Source organism: Bos javanicus, chromosome 18 (assembly GCF_032452875.1).
Source record: "Bos javanicus breed banteng chromosome 18, ARS-OSU_banteng_1.0, whole genome shotgun sequence".
Taxonomy (NCBI): domain Eukaryota; kingdom Metazoa; phylum Chordata; class Mammalia; order Artiodactyla; family Bovidae; genus Bos; species Bos javanicus.
This window is the reverse complement of record NC_083885.1, coordinates 35,391,301-35,414,811: the sequence shown is the minus strand read 5'-3', so window position 1 is coordinate 35,414,811 and position 23,511 is coordinate 35,391,301. Positions and strand designations below refer to the sequence as shown.

General features: G+C 44.5%; 1 protein-coding gene and 1 long non-coding RNA gene across 11 annotated transcripts in view; one reads left to right on the top strand and one right to left on the bottom strand.

Moving 5' to 3' along the window:
- Positions 1–532: 532 nt before the first annotated feature.
- GFOD2 (Gfo/Idh/MocA-like oxidoreductase domain containing 2) overlaps positions 533–23,511 on the top strand; it is a 41,493-nt gene continuing 18,514 nt past the window's right edge. For 2 of the 10 annotated variants that reach the window (XM_061387634.1, XM_061387627.1), the window contains exon 1: positions 9,802–10,138. The gene's annotated coding sequence lies outside the window, so the exon portion shown is untranslated. Of the gene's footprint in view, positions 2,582–2,761; positions 2,928–3,068; positions 3,172–9,801; positions 10,139–16,952; positions 17,034–21,539; positions 21,665–23,511 lie in introns of those variants that run through there. The other 8 variants (XM_061387630.1, XM_061387625.1, XM_061387624.1 and 5 more) reach the window with 7 other exon arrangements.
- Positions 1,906–2,962, bottom strand: LOC133230331 (uncharacterized). The gene is made up of 2 exons (XR_009730819.1): positions 2,892–2,962; positions 1,906–2,769 (listed from the first exon to the last, which is right to left on the bottom strand). It is a non-coding gene; the product is annotated as an uncharacterized LOC133230331 (long non-coding RNA).

Genomic DNA, 23,511 nt, shown 5'->3' with positions numbered 1-23,511 from the left:
GGCCATAAGACCTCCTCTCCTCAAAATAAGATATTTGTTTACTTATTTGGCTGCCCCAGGTCTTAAGCTGAGGCACTCAAGATCTTTGCTGTGGCAACTGTCTGTCTAGTTGTGGTACACGGGCTCCAAAGCACATGGGCTTCACTGCCCCATGGCATGTGGGATCTTAGTGATTGAACCTGAGTCCGCTGCATTGCACGGAGGATTCTTAACCATTAGACCACCAGGGAAGTCCCCAAATAAGATGTTAATACATTCCAAATATGCTCACTTGACACACTGGACAGAAAGAACTCTGAGGGGTATCAAAATTAGCTTCCTTTCAGTCCAAGGGAAAAACTCATGCTGAAAAATCAGTTTGGGTGACCCTGTGAAATTAACCTTTCTCAGCTTCAGTTTCCCCATTAACATTGTTAATTCTGCTACCCCATAGTAACAGAGGATTATAGCATGCATAGAGCAGGGTTTGGTAATCAGAGAAAGAACATATATGACTGCCCTGCCTCCATGAGGATGCCCCCTGGTGTGACAGTCCTGCTCCTGCCTCAAGTTGCCTGCTCTGCCCGCAAGGCACCAGGATTTTATGCAGAGGAGGGATAAAATAGATGCTTCTGTTAACTTGGAGGTAAGACTAGAAGCAAAGAAAACCCAAGGTCAAGAACAAGTCAGGTTTGAGAAATATTTAGCGGATGTTAGCACCACAGGAAATGGCAACCAACTCTAGTATTCTTGCCTGGAGAATCCCAGGGATGGGGGAGCCTGGTGGGCTGCCATCTATGGGGTCACACAGAGTCGGACACGACTGAAGTGACTTAGCAGCAGCAGCACCACAGGACGGAGAAGGCAATGGCACCCCACTCCAGTACTCTTGCCTGGAAAATCCCATGGACAGAGGAGCCTGGTAGGCTGCAGTCCATGGGGTCGTTAAAAGTCGGACAGACTGAGTGACTTCCCTTTCACTTTTCACTTTCATGCATTGGAGAAGGAAATTGCAACCCACTCCAGTGTTCTTGTCTGGAGAATCCCAGGGACAGGGGAGCCTGGTGGGCTGCCATCTATGGGGTCACACAGAGTCGAACACGACTGACATGACTTAGTAGTAGTAGCAGCACCACAGGATGAGTGACCCAATGTGAGGGAGATTACCAAGAGACAAGGCAGTTGCATGCAAGATAATACAGGGAACCGGTCGGTGGTGTCTAAGTCACAGGGGTGAGGAGGTTTGCTGCAGAGCATATAAACCCGTATCTCAGAGGGACATGTTTCCTGGAACTGGAAAAGGATTCTGTGCCCTAGTAAACAGCAAAAACTGTCATGGACGCTCAGAGTAAACATCACCTGCTAATTAAAAGCTTTAAAAATTCTGTCTTAAGATGTGTAGCTTAATCCAGCATTTTCCAAACTTGCATTACTACAGAATGTTTCACTCAAGGCCATTTTACAGGACTCTCAGGGAAAAGCTTCTCGCTTCCCGGCCTTTTGGCTAAGATCAAGTGTAGTATGAGGGTTTCCCAGGTGGCAGAGTGGTAAAGAACCCGCCTGCTAATGCAGGGGATGCGAGAGACTGCAGTTTGGATCCCTGGGTCGGGAAGATTCCCCTAGAGTAGGAAATGGCAAACTGCTCCAGTACTCTTGCTTGAAGAATTCCTTGGACAGAGGAGCCTGGTGGGCTAGAGTCCATGGGGTTGCAAAGAGTCAGACACCACTGAACGACTGAGCAAAGGGAAAAGCTAGTGTAGAAGGAAGAGTGGAGTATTAGATTAAGCACAAATGTCCTGGTTCCATAAGTAAAGCCACAGTAAATTCATTTCCCTCCAGACACATTTCCAGCACAGCTTGTTTTATACTAAGGTTTATAGGTTATTTTCGCTGCTCTAGTGGACAGTCTGGTGAAACAAAGGGTAGTCTCGTTACAAAGTCGTATTTATTGGGGGGTGGGAAACCGGTTCCAGTAAAGAGATCAAGGGGGACTGAGGCCGCAGTCTTGAAAAACACTGACATGTAAGCACAACCAAAGAACACCCAGAAGAAGAGGAGCCCATATACGCACGAAAAGCGAGTCTTTAGGAGTCAGAAAGCCGGGAAGTCCGGCGAGTTCGTGAGAAATATTGTTCTGCAAAGATAGTCATCCAGCAGCCGACTTTCCTTCATTCCGAGACAACCAAGGCCCACCACAGTACTCAGAATCTCCTTGCTCTTCCAGCCAGGCGACCGACCGGAAAAGAGCCTAGAGTGGGAAACCGTCGCCTCCACCGCCGGAAACCAATGACCAGGGCTTCCAGCCAGACGGCTTTACCTCCGCCCGGAGCCAGTGAGCATGCGTAGCTCCTGGAAACGGCCCCTCCCAGCGCTGGTCCTCCCCAGACATGGAGCATGCGCAGACTTCCCGCCGTCCCGCCCCTGCTTTTCCAGAGACCCCGGTTCCTTAGAAACCAGGCGGCGCGTTCCCGGTGGCGGCGCGCTAGATTCCGGGGCCCGAGCGTCCCTGCAAGCCTCCCTCACGCAGCACCAGCGGCTGCCGAGACCCGTCCGGGCCCATGGTCTCCAGGGCGGCGCAGGGCGGGGGATGCCAGCGTGCCAGGTGAGAGACGGCCCGCGACTGCGGGTGAGGATGTAGAAGGGCATGGCGCGGCGGCGGGCGGGCGCTGGCCGGGCCTCCTCGGCGGGGATACGCTGCGCAGGGGCTGGAGGGGGCCGTTCTAACTGCCAGCGCGGGCTCGGAGTTCGGGAGTCGCCCCGGAGTTGGTCCTCTCACCTCAGAGATAGGACCTACAAGTTTGGTCGTAGAATTGTAGAATTTTGGCTCCTGGAAGGACCTTGGCCGTAACCCATCCCTTTACTGGACGCTAAAACCTAGGCTACCCTGTCCGTTGCCGACCAGCACCCCTTACCTGTGAGGACCGCCGCTTTGTGGCTAAGGATGTGAGGTATGGGAACCTCAGACAAAGGGCCCGCGGCGTAGCTAGTCCATCGTCTTTCACAGTGAGAAGGGACCTGAGGGGACATATCTTTATTTAAGGAAAGAGAGTTCAGGTGGCAGATGGGAGAAGGGACACTCCAGAAGGGGCGGGTGGCTCAGCCAGTCCCGGCATGTCCGCTGGCCACATCTCTCTGGGCCTGGCTTACCTCTGAAGCTCAAGAAGGAAGCAGATGAACTTGCGGAGACAAAAGGTGAGGTGAAGTATTCTCAAGGCATTATCACATGAATGGTGAGGGAGAAAGAAGGGTCCTGGAAATCAGGACTTGTGAATGGTTGTGTGAAGCGTTTATTGCAGAATCTAAAGAACCAGACAGGAATAGAAAAGTTTAAAGCTGCCTTGGAGAACACCAAGGAAGGTTATAAACGTTATTTGTCTTCAGCGTTCCCACGGTGTCATTGCTGAGGGCAGGACACGGGAGGAAGGAAGTGGTGACTTTTGAATATCCAGAGCCTGGTGGCGCAGGGCTCAGAGGACCTCTAAAGCTATGGGGCACAAAGGTTGGAGATGGAAGAGCCCTGAATCTGTGACCCTTCAGTTGAAAGGAACAGCTGTTTAAATTAGGAAAGACACTTCATGTGTTACTGTGATATGGAGAAGATGGAAGTTAGAGAATCTAAATACATTCTTGATAAGGAAACTCCTTTCCTTCTGAAAAGCTACACCAGGGAACAAGAGTTTTAAGGCCATCCATTTTACAGAAAATATGCAAAAGTTACTGCTTTTGGACTAGGGTTTTTAGCAGACAGTTCTGTTGGATGAATGGGCTTCCCTGGTGGCTCAGACCTTAAAGAATCTGCCTGCAGTGTGGGAGGCACAACTTCAATCCCTGGGTGGTGAAGATCCCCCTGGAGAAGAGAATGCCTGTCCACTTCTGTATTCTTGTCTGGAGAACTCCATGGACAGTGGAGTCTGGTGGGCTACAGTCCATGGGGTTGCAAAGGGTGATACTAACACTTTCACTTTTTTTTTTGGTGGGAGGACTCCCCGCCCCCCACCCCATGCACACACACACACTTTTTACAGTTTAAAGCTTCTGTTGTGAGAGGCTTTCCCATACCACCTGGTTGTTCTACTTTTCCTGTAGAATGAGTACTTTGGATCTGATCTGTTATTTTTACTTGCTGGGAAAATTCAAATATGTGATTTCTATAGTAACACTGGAACCCACTAGAAGTAGAATTAGCAATCAGAATCTAAAATATGGCACAAATGAACCTATCTGCAAAATAGAAACAGATTCTCATGGAGATAAGACTTGTGGTTGGCATGGGGGAGGAGAAAAAGGAGGGATGGACTGGGAATGTGGGGTTGGTAGAGGCAAACTATTATATTTAGAATGGATAAACTACAAGGCCCCACTGCATAGCACAGGGAACTATATCCAAACTCATGGAATAAATTGTAATGGAAAAGAATTTTAAAGAATGTGTATATGTGTGAAACTGAGTCACTTTGCTGTACAGCAGAGACTGGCCCAACAATGTAAGTCAACTGTACTTTAAAATTTAAAATTTAAATTTTAAAAAAGGAAGAAAGTGGTCTCCCAAAAGACAAAGATTTGTAATATGGGGAAAAGAAATGTGTGATTTTTAAAAGGTGGCCTGTGATTCTAATCATCAGTCAGTTTGGCACGTGGTAAAACTAATTTTCACTGTATATTTGAAATGGCAGCAGGTTTTTTCCCCCCTCAGAGTGATAAGAGAAGATGCATTGAAACTATGAGAACGTTAATAGATTAAATTAGTTTTTTAAGAAAGCTTTGTTCTTCTCTTGCTCATAAATCAGTGCCGGCCCATAACTGTGGATATTATGGCTGTACATTTTATTGACTTTTCTTCTATCTCTGGAAATACTTATATAAATAACTCAAGAGAGAAGGGTATATGATCTGGGGGGAACATTGGCACTGTTAACCAAATCCTGTCAGAAAAGCTTTGTGAAAATCATTGTATTCTGTGTAGAAACCCTCATTACTCTAGCATTGGCCCACATAGAAAACAGACAAGTAGGCCAAAATCCAAGTAGGATGGAAGGGAGCAATTACCATCTGTAGTGCTGGAGAGGGTGTGGGAGGGTGCTTTGAATGTCAGTACAAATACTTCCTTGAATGAGCATTTGGAGAAGATATGGCTTAAATGTGGTCGAGTGTGCCCTATGGATGTGTGTGCATTATTTTAGCCCTTATAATCAGAAAGAGACTTATTTTCAGATAAGAAAGATGGGCATACAGACTCTCAAAGTGTTTCTTCATCACTATGGCAGTGAACTTTTGACAAATAATTACTTGACATCCATTCCATTTTCTGGGGCAGCTGAGGGCAGTTATCAAATCTGGCCTGTAATAAAGTAATCAACAGTATTTAACAGGCTAACTTACCAGATAAACCACTAATGCTAACAGGATTTACTTTCTCTGAACTGATTCTCTGTTTATACAATAAGAGGAGAAATGAAATGGGGGCACAGTGTGATCTGATATGGGAGGTTGTAATATAAAGTTGGTGTTCACAGAACATAAGAATCAGTGACCAGTCACTTAGAAGCAGTAGAGGAGTCCTTCTGATGCCTAGTAAGTCACTCATGTGTATATATAATAGGAGTTTCAATCTAGGATAAATCCACTATTGAAATCAGTGTCTAGGAAAAACTTGGAGGTTTTGCTGTTTTTGAGAATTCATATGCTGTATAGTAGTAGGACGTTATTTTTCTTTTTTGGGGGGAGGACCTCTCGTATTTCTCTTTTTTTTTAGTTAGTTTATTTATTTTTGGTTGTGCTGGGTCTTCATTGCTACCCATGGGCTTTCTCTAGTTGGGGTGAGCAAGGTCTGCTCTTCGTTGCGGTGCATGGGCCTCTCGTTGCAGAGCACAGGCTCTAGTTGTGTGGGCTTCTGTAGTTTGAGCACATAGGCTTAGAAGTAGTGGCTCACGAGCCCTGGTGCCCTGAGGCATGTGGAATCCTCCTGGACCAGGGATCGAACCCATGTCCTCTGCGTTGGCAGGCAGACTCCCATGCACTGTATCACCAGGGAAGTCCCAGTACACTGTATACAAGTCCCAGGACATACATACAAAAAAAGCAGCTTTGTATAAGTAAACTTCAAGAAGCCTAAGAGTCCAAATTACTTGGAAATTTAGATGTCAGGTGTTTTTAAAAGTGGGGAATGAAAGATAATTCAAATAAGGTTGGGCTCGTGAAAATCAAAACGGAAAAAAGATACTGAGAAAAACATGAAAACAGACTTTCTAGCACACTAACATTCACTCATGAATTAGCCATCAGGTCAGGAATAGCTCATTAATGTACCATCTCTTTAAATCCAGACAAAGGAAGTGACAAATGGAGTAAATATTTCAGTTGCATGATGATGGGAATGAACACTTAGGAAGTAGGATTAAACATTAAGAAGGAAGGAGTATTCCTGCATTACTTACATACACTCAAACACTGCCCTTAACATGTGCTCTTTAGTTCCCGTTCCTAGAGGAGGAGCTTCGAGCAGTGCCTTTGTCCTAGGTTCTGTTAGTTTCCAAGGTTCCCAGTGACAAAATGCCGCATCTCTTTGGGATCCAGGATTGCCGTGGCGATAGCTCCATCTCCCCACCACCTCCCAGAGCCATTCCCAGAAGCATCTGTAAGGGTTCCTGTCTGTCTTCTACCGTGAAAGATCAGGAATGAAGGCTTTGAGGAGTGGAAACGAAGTACTGAGCACAGTCTTCCTTTCTGGCCTGGGATAACTGTGCTCCTCCCCAGCTGTCAACTTTCACTTTCTCATGAGAATAGATAATTCAAAAATATAACCGGAAATACTTCCTACTTGGCTTTGAGATTTTCCGTATCGCTTTACAATCTCAAAATCTTTATTATTTCTTTCAGAATTATATTTTTGCTTAGAATGCTAATGCTAGGCAAATCATGTAATTGTTGTTTTAGTTGCTAAGTCATGTCCAACTCTCTTGCAACCCCATGGACTGTAGACCACCAGGCTCCTCAGGCTTTCCAAGGCAAGAAGACTAGAATGGGTTGCCATTTCCTTCTCCAGGGATCTTCCTGACCCAGGTATTGAACCTGTGTCTCCTGCATTGCAGTCGGATTCTTTACCACTGAGCCACCTGCAAAGCCCACATCATATAATTACTGGGCCCTAGTTTCTTAATCTTTGTAATTTATAACAGAAAACAATTTAAAAATGACAGAAATGTCTAACACTAAAGAAACGAAGAAGGAAAAAAAAAAAAGAAACGAAGAGCTGGTTCACATAATTAGTAATCCTTAAAAACTGTGATAACGTGAAAAATGCTTATGTCAAAACAGTAAGTGAAAAAAATCAGGAACAAAGTTGTGAATATAATTTGATTACAAGTACATTAAATGAATGTAAAACTTAGCAAAAAAGAGTGTAAGAAGAACACATAGGAATTTTCTATAGTGAGTGAATATTAAAAAAAAAAAAAAAAACTTCCTAAAAGTTTCTTGCTCATGTAAAGAATGATACTGAACTTGTTTTCTCTCTGTGGGCCTTCAGACTCTTCTTGCTCTCTGACTGAATTAAAAGTGGTGGAGGGGGACTCCGCAGGTGGTCCAATGGCTGAGACTCTACACTCCCGATATAGGGGCCCAGGTTAAATCACTGGTGTGGGAACTAGATCCCACTTTACCATCTGAGCCACCTGGGAAGCCCCTAGATCCCACATACCACAACTAAGACTTTGCATGCTGCACCTAAGGCCTGGCACAGCCAAATAAATTTTATTTTTTTTTAAGTGGTGGGAGAATGATGGCAGGGACCAGGAAGCACAGATGTTTCCTCACTCAGGTGTCATGAACCAAACAGCAGTGTTGTTCCCTAGGATAATGAATTCACTTGTATGTATTTGAAAGGTGACCATAGAGCTCTTACACTGCTTTCTAAGACTTTATTTGGTGCTTGTTGATGAATAGTTTTGACCCTTAGGGTCTCTGGGTGCTTGCTGACGGATGGCTTTGTGTTTCTGCATCCCACAGCATATTGGAGGATGTTCCACATGGTTAATGGCTTCTGCAGCCCAGTGGTGGTTCCTGCTAGGAAATGGTTATCCTCTCAGAGGGGCCTCTCTGGGGGTGGCTCTGGGAGCGTGTGAGATATGCATTTGTCATCCAGGCATCCTCTCATTGTCAGGGAGATGGGGGATGGTGGAGAGATCAGCTGTACTTCCTGTTACTTGTCAGCCTTTTGCACTCATATTCCTGTGCCAGGGACTAAGGGGACAAAGCTTGGTTGTTGTTATTGTTGTTGTTTTTGTTGTTGTTGTTGTTTTTTGAAGTAATGGGGGCAATGGTTGAACGTCGTATTTCTCATCAGATCTTATTTTCAAAATTAAATTATTGTGCTCAAATGGCTGTTTTGGTTGCCCCAGCCCAGGGCTTGCTCCTGGTCATGGTGGTTATTCTTTCAAAATTGCTGTCTTTGTTTCTCCTTGCTTCGCTGCTTTTTTTTTTTTTTTTAAAGGGCTGTGCTGAGTCTTCGTTGCTGCTTGGGCTTTCTCTAGTTGTGAGTGAGGGCTGCTCTCTAGTTGCGGCGCACGGGCTTCTCCTTGCGCTGGCGTCTCTAGCTGCGGAGCGCAGGCTCTAGGCACCCAGGCTTCAGTAGTTGCGGCATGTGGTTCAGTAGTTGTGGTGTCCGGGCGTAGTTGCTCCTTGCATGTGGAGTCTTCCCAGACCAGGGATGGAACCTGTGTCTCCTGCACTGGCAGGCAGATTTTTTACCACTGAGCCACCAGGGAAGCCCCTTCACTGCTTAATATCCCTAATATGCTAAGGTTGTTGTGCAAAGAACATTTAAATGCCTTCAAGTATTATAGGAATGTTAGCAAAATACCTTGAAGTGTTAAGTTTCAGGGACCTGTGATCTCCTTAATTACACAGTCTTGGTCCTGAAAGACCGTAGAGTCTCAATAGTAAGACACTGAGCATCATTTAAACAATAATCAGAAAATTATAAAATACTAAAATGAATGGCTGTTTTCAGGTGGGCATATCCCAGATACATTCTGTATTTTATAACCAACCTCCTTCATTACACATTAACCAAAAGGAAAACAGGAAAAGGGGGTTGGTGTGGCAAAGACTGTCCTGAGATTAGATTATTTTACATGTCACATTTAATAGCTAGAACATTGTTAAACTACAGCTGAGCATAATTGTGGCCTAGTTGGTAAGCAGTTTTGATGTTTGTGAAGGACACCGGGCATTTCCACTCACAGGAGAGCTACTTAACCTTCCTGGTGACCAGAAGCCACGTAACAGAGTTAGAGAACACCAGTCAGGGTTGTTGTGCTCTGGGGTGCCCTAAGAACACCCTATACCCGAAATCTGAAGGAAGGCAGATTAGGTGACTCTGAAGTGCCTCTTGCTGCCATAGAAATAGCCATTTTCACAGCAACAGGATACTTGTATCCATATAGAAGGTAGAAAACACAAAACTTTAGTAAGTTAGGTTTTCATGTTGAAAAATATTTTATGAGTATAATTAAAAACTCATTGTCTTCTCAGGATTACATGTAAAATACACCTCTCTCTAGGGCTGGGTACTTCACAGGCATCGTGGCCAAGTGTACTTTACCTCAGCACAGGCAGGGTCTTTGTCACATGCCTTTGTCATTGTGTTCCCTCTGTCAAATCACTCCTTGGTATTCAGCTGTGGGTGTAGTAAGAAATGGGAACTAAGCTCCTGGGACCTGGCCTGTCTGGATCACTGCCCTGTGCCCCACCTTATGGCACAATGCCTGACCCATTGTTGCCCTCACAGATACTGGGGAATGAATGAGGAAAGAACTCTGGTGACTGGGTATCATGCCATTAAATGGGGGTGAGGGCACACAGGAGAAGGAAAGGAAAGATAAATTTGGGTTGGAAGAAGCTGATAGGTTGGTAAGGGCCAATTGAGAACGTTTGCCTGGAGGTCAGAGTGAAATTGAAGGATTAGATAACATTGCTCTGTGAGAGTAGGGATGAGGATGGAATTTTCAGGTCAGTGTCAGTCTAGAACTTGCTGTTAAAGCAGTCTCAGAAAAATAGTCATCTTGTTATTGCCAGACTTTCAGAAGCAATATTTAATATAACTGGTAGCAAAGTACTTTTTCTTACTGTAACCATCAGCTGAAACTAACTTTCAGACCAGGTAGGTCATGATCCAGATACCTTTGTGGGTGTTAGTTAAATTTACGTCTCTTTCATGACTCAATTTTAGCTGACCTTTTTGTCCACTGGGTAGTTGCGCCTAATTAGACAGGTCATTAGGCCTTTCGATAATGTCCCTCCTAGGACACTGAGGGCCCCACAGAGCCTGGGAGCCAGCATCTTTGGCTGGGCCTGGATACGCGCTCTCGAGATCCAGTGGCTGCTTAGCAGTTTACCTCCATGTCGGCTTGCAGAGTTGGGGGAATAGTCTTTCTTTCCTTTGTCGAGTTTTTGCAGTCAGTGAGAAGGCAGCGACGTCTGTGTCACTGAGTCCGTGTATGACAAACAAATTGTAGGAAAATTAAACCTTCCCCACAGGATCTTTGGATTTTTTGAGATCCAGGGACATTTATCATAACTTCTTTGTAAAACTCAATACCTGTTTGTTTAGTTAGACTTTTATTTTTCAGTGGAAACATAAATGTAGATAAAGACATACTTTCTCTTTTATCTGAAAACTGCAGAAAGCATGTTACCCTTTCAGACTGGGAGTACAAGCTGGTTCATGGGGAGCTCTAACTGTACCGCAGGTAGTCCCATGGCTGTGAAAACGCAGCTCAGAACTCAGGCTGCAGACTCCCCCCCAGCTCCTGCCTGAGCTCCAGTACTGAGGTGTGGTTGTCTTTCCTCTTTGGGTCCAGCTCTACTGACCATGCAACAACAGTCTGTCTACCAGAGTGGCTCAGTTCCAGGTGTTGGGGGGCGTGGCCTGGAAGGTGGGCCCTTGGTTCTTAGTACATGGTTGATGTTGATGACCACATGAAAGGCTACTTATTTCCCTCACCAGATTCCTGGGTTTTGCAAAATGAGAATTGAAGTTAACATTTACCTTTACCTTTTAATTTTGTCTCCTTTTAGTGTGCTCATGAATTATGCTCTTATGTTATAAATCTAGATCTCTTTGCAACTGGATGTTAACATCATGGCACCCCTCTACTAGGGTGATGGTTATCATATCAGTTCCAGAGCATCCTTCAAAGAAGCTTATATTCAGGGAATTCCCTGGCAGTCCAGTGGTTAGAACTTGTTGCTTTCACTTCCAAGGCCCAGGTTCAATCCTTGGTTGGGGAACTAAGATTCCACAAGCCCCCAGCATTGCCAAAAAAAAACCAAGCTTATCCTCTTTAAGATTTTAAAACATATTTTATTTAAAATAGGAAGGAAAAGAAGGACTTGAGCAGGAAAAGCTGTTGCCTTCTAGTTGGTGCAGCTGCCACACAGGCTTTGACCTGACTTCTTGATTTCTGTGTTCTCACACTTACTCATTCCTCAGTCATCACTCAGCACCTACTCAGTGTCGGGTGCTGCTCAGTCCTGGTGACAGCAGTGTGTGAGACAGGCAGCCTCTTGACATCATGACAGATCCCAGTGGAGTGTGATGGGCACTGTGAAAGACAGAGCTCAGGCACAGCTTCTCTGAAGAAGTGGTGTTTAAGTGGAGACATAACAGATCTGAGAAGGAGTTATCCTGAGAAAATGAAGAAAAAATTATTGCAGGCAGAGCAAATAGTTTGGACCAGAACCTCAGAGCAAAACTGAAGGAGTTAGATGTGGTAGCTGCCAGCATACTGAGCTGAGTGCAGTGTAAGGGGAAAGTGGTAAGGTGGAGAGATGGGGAAAGGTCCAACCCACGCTGGGGAGAGCCCATCAGGGAATCTGGGCTTTATCCTAGAGAGGCTAGGGGAAGAAATGGCCAGTTCAGGAAAACCATCTGGTTCATGGAACCAGAGCAGTGGATGGAAATCAGGGGACATTCGGATGTCCAGTTGGTGGGACATAGGGATAGACTGGCCATGGGGGCAGGAAAGCTTCACTGCAGCTAGAGTGATTCCTTATCAGATGGTCAGGTTGGAATCACCATCACTTGAGTCCACTATCACTTCCTTTCCCTTCATGATTGTTGGCATTTGACTGAACATAGCCCCTATGTGCTAGGTCACTGGGATCCTGCAAGGCTTGACATACAGTTTGCTTCTGTTAGAGGAGGAAGCTTGACTACAAGGGGATTAACAGATAAGGAGCTAACAGATAAGCATGAGTCACATTATGTGAGGAGGTGGGGTAGTTGGAGAGACAGTTCTGGTTGCAGGCACCCTCTTGACAGGTCAAGTTGTAGTTTAAGACTGAGAGCCTCGGCTCATTTTCCTAATCCCAGCTGGCAGGCAGAGCTATTCTATGATGCTTTCTTTCCTAAACCATTATACCAGATTCTGCCTCAAACTATTTAATTATCAGCATAAGTAATCTCTTTATTACATTTGTGAACATACCCCAAGATTGTACGGAATTGTTTACAGTTTTGATGAATTCAGTATATATATCTTGGTTTATTGATTAACTATACAGGAGCAAGGTCTGGAATCTTTTCACCTTTTTCCAGCAAATATTTATTGAGCACCCACTGCATATTAGGCCTTGGGGGAAGGAACTTGGGGGTACAGCAGTGCACAAAACAGACAAAAAATTCCCTTTTCTCAAGGAGCATTCTAGGAGGCGTGGTAGGAGACCAACAATGGGAGGATAAACCTGTTTCTAATAAGACAGCATTTGAGTAGAGACCTGAAGGAAGAGAGGGAGTATGTAGACCCAGTTGATCTCATCAGTACAGTAGAGGGAACCGCCAGCACAGAAACCCTGAAACAGAGACGTACCTGGAATGTTTGCGATACACACAGCAGCAAACCATGGTAACCAGAGTTGAGTGAGCAAGGGAAAGAGAAATAGGATGTAAAGTCAGAAAGAGGATAGGGGGCTGCTGCTGCTAAGTCACTTCAGTCGTGTCCGACTCTGTGCGACCCCACAGACGGCAGCCCATGAGGCTCCCCCGTCCCTGGGATTCTCCAGGCAGGAACACTGGAGTGGGTTGCTGTTTCCTTCAACGCATGAAAATGAAAAGTGAAAGTGAAGTCGCTCAGTCTCGTCCAACCCTCATCGACCCCATGGACTGCAGCCTACCAGGCTCCTCTGTCCATGGGATTTTCCAGGCAAGAGTACTGGAGTGGGGTGCCATTGACAGGCTTTTGTAGGTCAGAGGAAGAACCTTGGCTTTTATGCTAAAGTGAAAGTGAAAGTCACTCAGTCATGTCCGACTCTGTGACCTGACGGACTATACATTCCACGGAATTCTCCAGGCCAGAATACTGGAGTGGGTAGCCTTTGCCTTCTCCAGGGGATCTTCCCAACCCAGGGATCAAACCCAGGTCTCCTGCACTGCAGGCAGATTCTTTACCAGCAGAATCACAAGAGAAGCCCAAGAATACTGGAGTGGGTAGCCTATCCCTTCTCCAGCAGATCTTCCTGACCCAGGAAGAGATGCAAAGCCTATGCAGCCTTTGGGCAGAGGAGTGGCGTGATCTGACTTACATTTTAATGGCGTTACCCTCAGTGCTAGATGAGAGTAGACTGGGGATACAGTACCAGAAGGGGCAGGGTAGAATCTGCCCTGGGAGACCAGGAAGACCAGGTGGGCTCTCACAGTAGCACAGGAGAGAGGACAGTGACTGGAATCTAGGCGGTGGCAGCGGAGTAGTGGCAAGTGCTCAGATTCAGGGTGTGTTTTGAAGAGAGACAGCCACTAAGACATGTTTTTACGGATCGGATGAGACGTATGAGAAAAAGAAGGATCAAAGATTACTCCAAGCTTTTGATTTAAACAGCTGGAAAATTTGTGTTACCAGTTTCTGTGGGGAAAAGTGAGTTTGGTGGGGAGAAACATCAGGAGTTTAGTTCTGGACACCAAGTGGAAATGTACATCAGATAGGTGGTTGTTTATGCTAGTCTGAAGCTCAAGGAAGAGGACCTGGCTGACAGCTTTGAAAGTCATCAGAGAACAGATAGTATTTAAAGCCATGAGAGTGAGTATGAATAGACTCATCAGTCTTGAGGCAAGAGCCATGGTTACCACAGTCGTCATCAGGAGAAACAAGCAGAGAAATGGCCAGAGAGGTAGGAAGAAACACAGCCAATGTCACAATCTACTTCAAAATTAGATTGGGAATTTCCTTGGTGGTCCAGTGGTTAGGACTCTATGCTTTCAGTGCTGAGGGCATGGGTTCAATCTGTGGTTGGGGAAGTAAGATCATGCGAGCTGTGTGGCCCAACAAACAAATAAATAAAGTTAGATTGAGGCCCCAACTCACTTAATAATTAGGGTCCTGGCCTCATCACTGGCCACAGTGCTTTATTTTAGAGTATTTTATATTAAGATACAATTACTGAAGAAATCCATCTACAGAAAAGTCTAATTCCCAAACAAGCCCCTTGATGCTGGCACCTGGGAATGTGTCTGAGAGGGCAGAGGTCCGCCGCCAAGTCTGTCGAGGGTGCCCTGAGGGTGCCCCACTGGGGAATTCCAGCCATGGGCTGGTTCTGGGGTGTGGTGGGGGTGGAAGCTGAGCTTAGGCTTCCTACCCATATGATGTGCCAACCTGTTGCCCAACCTGTCCAGCTGCAGCCACAACCTGTTACATGTTATTTCTCACTTACAGCCATCCTTCCTTGGCTTGCCTGCAGCAATACCAGAGAAGAACCCCTCTTTCAGCCCTCACTTCCTGAGTATGAGTTGTTCGTGAGTGCTGAGGACTTGCCTAACTCCGGCAGCTCAGCAGCTTGCCTAGTGTGATGTTGGCTATGGGAAAGGGCAACCTTCTGATCCTCAGCAAGTGCCCACACTCACTAGATCGCTGGCCTCTGCTTGGCTTCAGCCATTGGCTTTATACAGTCCTCCCTTGGTATCTAGGAGGCTGGGATTGGTTCCAAGACCCCTTGGGATCCCAAAATCCACAGATGCTCAAAGTGTTAGTCGTTCAGTCGTGTCCAGCTCTTTGCAACCCCATGGTCAGTAGCCCATTAGGCTCTTCTGTCCATGGGATTCTCCAGACCAGAATACTGGAGTGGGTTGCCATTCTCTTCTTCAGGGGATCTTCCTGACCCAGGCAGGGATCAAACCCTGGTCTCCTGCATCAATGTAGGCAGATTCTTGACTGTCTGAGCCACTAGAACATAGAAAAAGTGCTCAAGGGATGCTCAAGCCCCTCATATAAAATGGCATATGACATATACTTATCCTCTTGTATACTTTGTCATCTCTAAATTACTTACAATATCTAATGCAATGTAAATAGTTGTAAATACAATGTAAAGCTATGTGCAAACAACTTCAAGTTTTGTGTTTAAAGGAAAGAGACTTAATTCACAATGTCCATTTAATTTGATTATAGATGTAAATCCACATGGTGCAAATAGGTTGTTCTATGCCCTCAGCCATAACTTACAGTAATTAAAAATTGATGTAAAATTTACATACAATTAAATACACAGATCCTAAGTGTTCAACTTGATGAATTGTGACAAATATATCCCCATGTAAACAAAGTGCAAAGCAAGATACAGAATATTTCCATCCTCATTCATTTCCTCGTGCCCTTTTCTAGTCAGTCCCACACCTCTTTGCGCCACCTCCCCACCCACCAGCCATCCCGCTATCACTTCTGACTCCTGTTGCTAACAGTATGTTTGCCTGTACTTCAAGTAAATGAGATCCTACAGTAAGGACTGTTTTTTTGGGTGTGTGTGCCTAGCATCTTTCACTCAAAGTAGTATTTTTAAGATTCATGCATGTGGTTACATGCATTAGTAGTTCATTAATTTTTGCTGCTTTTTTCTATATTTCATTGTATGACCATACCATAATTTATTTATCTAATCTCCTATTCCTAAGCATTTGGGTTTATTTCCAATTTAGGGCTAAGATGAATAAGGTGCTGAGAATATTTTGTGTAAGTTTTTGTGGATGTATGTTTTCATTTTCGTGCGTAAATATCTACGAATGGAGTTGTTGTGTCATTGAGTTGATATATCTTTATAAGAAAATGTCAGTTTTCCAAAGTGTACTATTTCACACTGCCACCAACAATGTGAGAGAGTTCTGTTGCTCCGTATCCTCTCCAGACTTTGGGATTGTTGGTCTCCCCCTCTCTCTCTTTTTACCTTTTCCATTCTAGCAAGGTTTGGTTTTAGTTTGCGTGTCCCTGATGACTAGTGATACGGAGCACCTTTTCACATGCGTATTGGCTGTTTTGGTATCTTTGGTGTGACTCGATCTAATCTTTTGACATTTTAGAAAATCAGGTTCTTCTTTTGTGTGTGTCTGGGTGTCGTCGTCGTCATCTTTTTTTTGTGACTGCCACAGGAGTGTGGGATCTTAGTTCCCTGACCAGGAATCGAACCCATGCCCCCTGCAGTGAAACCATGGAGTCCTAACCACCTGACCACCAGGCAAGTCCCAGTGGTTTTTTTTATCCTGGACCCAGTGTACTCTCTTTATTAATTTATATTTTTATAATATTTTACCAAAAGATCACAACAGTGAAAATAGAGGGATAGTGAAAATCATTTAGAAGTTTTAATAAAAATTTGAGCATAGTAAGCTCAGATTTGCAGTTCCTACTTTCATGATTTTAATGTTACATATATATGCCTAAAATGGAAAAAATCTTTTACTTTATTTTTTAAGAGGGTTTATATATATATATCGGAGAAGGCAATGGCACCCCACTCCAGTACTTTTGCCTAGAAAACCCCATGGACGGAGGAGTATATATGTTTTAAAATTTATTTATTTTTTAATTGAAGGATAATTGCTTTACAGAATTTTGTTGTTTTCTGTCAAACCTCAATATGAATCACCTATAGGTGTATATTTATCCCCTCCCTTTTGAACCTCCCTCTCATCTCCCTCCCTATTCCACCCCTCTAGGTTGATTCAGAGTCCCTGTTTGAGTTTCCTGAGACATAACAGCAAATTCCCATTGGCTGTCTATTTTACGTATGGTAATGTAAGTTTCCATGTTACTCTCTCCATACATCTTGCCCTCTCTTCCCCTCTTCCCCAAGTCCATAAGTCTGTTCTCTATGTCTTTTTCTCCATTACTGCCCTGCAAATAAATTATTCAGTGCCATTTTTCTAGATTCCATATATATGTGTTTTTGTAATGAGCAGAAATTCTTTTAACATCAGTGGGTTAGGGCTTTGTGTGTTCTGTCCAAGAAATCTTTATGTATCCTATGATCTTGAAAATATTCTCTGACATGTTTTTCTAGAAGCTTTGTGTATGGTGGGTGCATACTCGGTTGTGTCTGACTCTTTGCCACCCCATGAACTGTAGCCCGTCAGGCTCCTCTCTCCATGTAATTTTCCAGCCAAGAATACCGGAGTGGGTTGCCATTTCCTACTCCAGGGGCTTTTCCTGACCAAGGTATAGAACTCTCTTCTCTGGCGTCTTCTGCATTGACAGGTGGATTCTTTACCACTAGCACCACCTGAGAAGCCCAGAAGCTCTGTGGTTCTGGTTTTTACATTTAGGTCTTTGATTCATTTGGGATTAATTTTTGTGTACACAGTGAGAAAAGAAGGGTCAAAGGTTTTTGTTTGCCATGTGCTGTGCTTAGTCGTTCAGTCATGTCCAACTCTTTGTGACCCCATGGGCTGTAGCCCACCAGGCTCCTCTATCCATGGGGCTTCTCCAGGCAAGAATACTGGAGTGGGTTGCCACGCCCTCCTCCGGGGGATCTTCCCAACCCAGGGATTGAACCCAGGTTTCCTGCATTGCAGGCAGATTCTTTTCCATCTGAGCCATCAGGGAAACTCAAGAATACTGGAGTGGGTAGCCTACTCCTTCTCCAGGGGATCTTTCTGACCCAGGAATCACACCTGAGTCTCCATTGCAGGCGGGTTCTTTTTTTTTTTTTTTTTGCAGGCGGATTCTTTACCAGTTGAGCTACCAGGGAAGCCCATATGCATATCCAATTGTTATACCATTTATTAAAAAGAGTTTTCTTTCCCCATGAATTGATATAATACCTAGGCTGAAAATCAGTTGACTGCATTTGTGTGGCTTGCAGTGTAAATATACTATTACAAGGCAGTAACTATCTAGAAATCTCTAATGGCTCTTTTTGAAACCTGGCACTGAAAAAGAGAAAGCACAATTTGTAATTTAAAAATATGTAGTTACAGGGAAAACTATAATAGATAGGTTTCCATATAGCTTGGATGGAACCACCCAGGCTCCACCATATGTAAGCTTCTCAATGGCTTGATAATTCTAATGGCATCAGGAAGACACAATCCCAGAACAAGTAATGACCCTTGAAAAAAAACTACAGTCAGTCAAAAGCATGCTTAAGGATATATTGCGAGTTGTTTCGGAATAAAGGATAACATGACAGAAAACAACACTACTCAGCTCTTCTGTTATAATTCTCCTCTCACCAAAGACCTCGCTGGAAGAGCAGGCACGGGGAAGGGAGACTGCCTCTGTCTCCGTGAGTGTTTACCTCTGGTCCATTTGAATGACATCCCAAGGAGTGGAGAAAACTAGCAGGTAACCATTGCTGTAGCCCCATATCCTGTCAATAAACTTTGAGGCATTGTGGAGCAGAGGGAGATGAAAGAAGATGGATGAGGTGATACCATTTCTCATTTTCATGAACTTTATATCCTCATCAGTAGTTGATATCAGATTTTCTGAATTTCACCCATTCCAATAGGTGTGTAGTTGTGATAAGTTTTAATTTGCATTCCTAATTAATGCAGTTTAATAACTAATCTAATGGCTTGATATGTTGAAGTATACTAATTGATTTTAGAATATTGAACCAGGCTTACATTCTCTTGGTCATCATATATTGATGATGCTAATAGCTTATTAAGGATTTTGATCCTGTGTTCATGAGGGGTGTTGGTCTATAATTTGATGCCATTTTTGGCTTTTTCCTCTCCCCTCATAACCCCAAGTCCTATTGATAGCTTTCTGCTCCATTTCATTCCCTCCATCAGACCCTCCTTATCTCTTATTTTTATCTTAACTGGTTCTCGGTGTCTGTCTCCTGAACTCTATTCCACTTACCTCAAGTTAAAAAAAAATTCAGTGGTTCTCATTGCTCACTGTTATTCGTTAGGGTCCAGGCAGGAAACAGCCAGCACGTTCAGAGAGTTATTGAAATGCCTTTAAGGGAGGGGTTATTTACGGTGGTGACAGGGGTAAGGGAAACCTGCAAGGGATGGTGGCGCACTGGGGGACTGGCAGGGGCCAGTTGTTGCTGGTACTGGTACCACCTCAAGTGCAGTGAGGGAAGGGAGGGACACCAGAACCCAGAATAGTCTGTGACTATGGGAAGAGGGATCCTCCTGAGGCATGTGACCCTGGTCAAGGATCACAGCCCCTGCCAGAGCCACATCCTGGTAGGGAGAGAGGCAAGTACTGTAACCTTTCGGCTGTGCTCTGATCACCTCCTGAGATTGGCTGAACCCAGATGGAAGCCAGAGGGCCTGGAGCCCACGTGATGTAGTCCCTAGAGACTGACCTTCTCATCCACAGGAGGCAGAGCAGAGCAGAGGGAGATCAGGTGGCAAAGGCGGGACAGACCAAAAGTATCGAGGATACCCGCCCATCAACCTCCACACTCCTTAGATTAGCACTTGTGCCACCAGCTCTGGCTCCTACACCCTTTCTGACTGGTTGCTCCTGAAATAATGAAGACTGTGTCTTTTCATCTTTCATTCATTACAGTCTTCCTGTTAGGGCCCTCAGTAAAGGTGTGATGTATGAACAGAGCAGTATTGGTTTGAGTGACGGAGCTGAGGCAAGCGGTCGCCAAGCCAGGGAGCAGAACGAACTTTCCTGGTTCACGCTTGTTGCTAAGGATGCAAGAGCTGTTCCACACACATTTTTATGGAGGCTTAGTGAATATCTGACTCATTGGAAAAAACCCTGATGATGGAAAAGATTGAGGGCAGGAGGAGAAGGGGACGACAGGATGAGATGGTTGGATGGCATCATTGACTCGATGGACATGGGTTTGGGTGGACTCTGGGAGTTGGTGATGGACAGGGAGGCCTGGTGTGCTGCGATTCATTGGGTCACAAAGAGTCGGACACGACTGAGCGACTGAACCGAACTGAGAGAAGCTCAGTAACCTGCTCCAGGTCTCACAGCGGGTTGTGGCAGGTCTGTTACACAAAGCCAGCTGTGGAGCCCTGGAAAAGTTACCTTGCCTCCCCAGGATTCTGTGTTCCTCATCTGTAAGACAGGGTGGCATGGACTTAGAGGGATAATACTATATATTACACTAAACACTATATAGTTTACACTAAACACTTTCTGGCCTATTGCACTCACTACATATTAGCTTAGAATATTATCTTCATATTCCTATATGCTTTTGAAGAGATATCTAAGTCAGTCATATATAGCTTTAAAAAAAAAATCCATGTAGTGACTTCCTATGTGCCAGGTCCTATTTAGTTTATTTATTTTCATAAAGATGTTATTTGTTTCTTTTTAATGGAGGATAATTGCTTAACAATGTGTTGGTTTCCGCTGTACAACAGCATGATTGAGCCATAGGTATACATGTGTCCCCTCCCTCTTGGGTATCCCTCTCACCCCCTACCCCATCTTACCCGCTAGGTTGTCACAGAGCATCGGGTTGAGCTCCCTGTGTTACATAGCACCTCCCCACTAGCTCTCTGTTTTACACGTGGCAGTGTGTGTTTCACTGCTACTATCTCATCCCGCCCTCTTCTTCCTCCCTGCTATGTCTACAAGTCTGTTCTCTATGTCTTTGTCTCTGTTGCTGCCCTGTGAATGGGTTCATCAGTACCATTTTTCTAGATTCCATATATATGCGTTAATACACGATATTTGGCATTCTCTTTTTGACTTACTTCACTCTGTATAACAGGCTCTAGGTTCATCCACCTGACTAGAACTGACTCAAATTTGCAATTTTTCTGGCTGAGTAATATTCCATTAAGCTTATCCATTCACCTGTCTATTGACATTAGGTTATTTCCATGTCCTGGCTGTTGTAAATAGTGCTGCCATAAACATTAGGGGACATGTGTCTTTTAGAATTGTGGTTTTCCCAGGGTATATGCCTAGTAGTGGAGTTGATAAATCATATGGTAGTTTTATTTCTAGTTTTTTTTTTTTAAGAATCTCCACACTGTTCTCCATAGTGTCTGTATCAATTTACATCTCCACCAATAGTGCAAGAGGGTTCCTTTTCTCCACATTGTCTCCAGCATTTATTGTTTGTAGGTTTTTTGATGATGGCTAGGCCCTATTTTAAATGCTTCATGAATGCTGACTCATTTAATCCTGAAGTACCCTGTGAGGTAGATACAGTTAACCCCCTCTTACAAAATGATTGAGAAACTTACCTGACATCACCCAGCTGGTAGGAGGTGGAGCCAGGATTTGAGCCCAGGCAAGGCTAGCCGCAGATTCACGCCTCTGACCTCTGTGCTGCCTTCCCTATAACCTGTGGCTTCATTGGAGCGTGTATGGTCAGTTCTGTCAAGGCGCTTTCCCTGCTTCGTTCCTGACCAGGCTGCGGTGACTGGAATGCATGTGAGCTCGGCAGGGCTGGGTTTATGGAGATCTTTGGAGGCACATGAAAGGTATGTACAAGGATGTCAGGGGCAAGCAACAAGGCCATGTTAGGAGTAAGAAAGGGTAATCACTGAAATAAATGTGGAAAACCAGCTCTGTCTACCGGAGCAGGAAAACACCTAGTCAAGCCTGCCTAGCTTCATGCCATCTGGCTTCCTCAGAGGCCAGCTCTTGCCCTTTTATTTATTGGTGTTGATGAAGCTGCCCTTTGAGTCAGTGTCAATAAAACAGAGGTTATTAACATTTTTTCTAATCCATTCTGTTGTTTTAAGCTACCAGTGCAAATATACACCCAAATATAATTAGAACATGAAGAAATGAAATGTGAGAGAGGAGGAAGTGTGCTCTGGGCGTGAATTTAGAGAGGACATGGACATCGTTGCTTTTGGTGGCTCTGTCTCACTCCCTGGCCCTTAGAGCTGTTGTAATGAATGACCCACAGAACTTAAGCAGAATCTTACTTATGTAGCACTACAAAGTTTACACTTTCAAGGTCCCAGAATATCCATGACCTGTAAGTAACCCCCCAAAAACCTATAAATACAGAAAGTGACAAAAATAGCTAAAGAGAATTCAGGACATGAAAATAATAGAAGGTAGTATGTGACTGACCTGTTTTCTAACTAGAAAGGAAGCCTGTAAGGGCAAGAGAATTATCAGCAAAGATGAAACAGAGGTGGCTGGGAGACCACGGACATAATAGTAGAAATACCAGAGTTCAAGGAATGAGACAAAACTCTATAGCCCAAAAAGAGACACGAGGAGGCAGGAAGCTCAAATCTTGCGTATTTCCGTGGTTCACAAAGGCACAGTTGCCTTCGGGTAGGATCAAGCAGTACAGGATGCTGTGCTGTGGGCTATACGGGCAAACCAAGCCCTGACAGAGATGAATACTTCACACCGTCCACTTTTATCTACAGTAGAAGCAAAAGAAAAGCTGGATCTGAAAATGAAATTAAAGCAATTCCACTTACTATAGCATCAAGTAAAATAACAGAAGTAAATTTAATAAAAAAGTGTGTAACTTAATACTGTGAAAACTATAAAATATTGTTTAAATAAATTAGACACACCATGTTCATGAATCAGAAGTCTTAAGATTGTTATGATGAAAACAGTTCTCAAATTGATCTGCAGATTCAAAGCAATCTCTTTCAAAATCCCAGATTGATAAACTGGTCATAAAATTTATAGGAATGTGCAAGGGTTCCAGAATAGCCAAAATAATATTTCAAAAGAAAAAGTCAGAAGATTCACATTTAGTGATTTTAGAACTTACTGAAGTAATCAAGATAAGGTACTGGAGTAAGGACAGACTATAGACCAGTGGAATAAAATTCAGTTCAGTTCAGTCACTCAGTGGTGTCTGACTCTTTGCAACCCCATGGACTTGCCTGCTGCTGCTGCTGCTGCTGCTGCTGCTAAGTCGCTTCAGTCGTGTCCGACTCTGTGCGACCCCATAGATGGCAGCCCACCAGGCTCCGTCATCCCTGGGATTCTCCAGGCAAGAACACTGGAGTGGGTTGCCATTTCCTTCTCCAATGCATGAAAGTGAAAAGTAAAAGTGAAGTCGCTCAGTCATGTCCGACCCTCAGCGACCCCATGGACTGCAGCCTACCAGGCTCCTCTGTCCATGGGATTTTCCAGGCAAGAGTACTGGAGTGGGGTGTCATTGCCTTCTCTGATGAACTTGCCTATCCATCACCAACTCCCAGAGCTTGCTCAAACTCATGTCCATTGAGTCAGTGATGCCATCCAATCATCTCATCCTCTGTTGTCCCCTTCTCCTCCTGCCTTCAATCTTTCCCAGCATTAGAGTCTTTCCAATGAGTCAGTTCTTCATATCGGGGGGCAA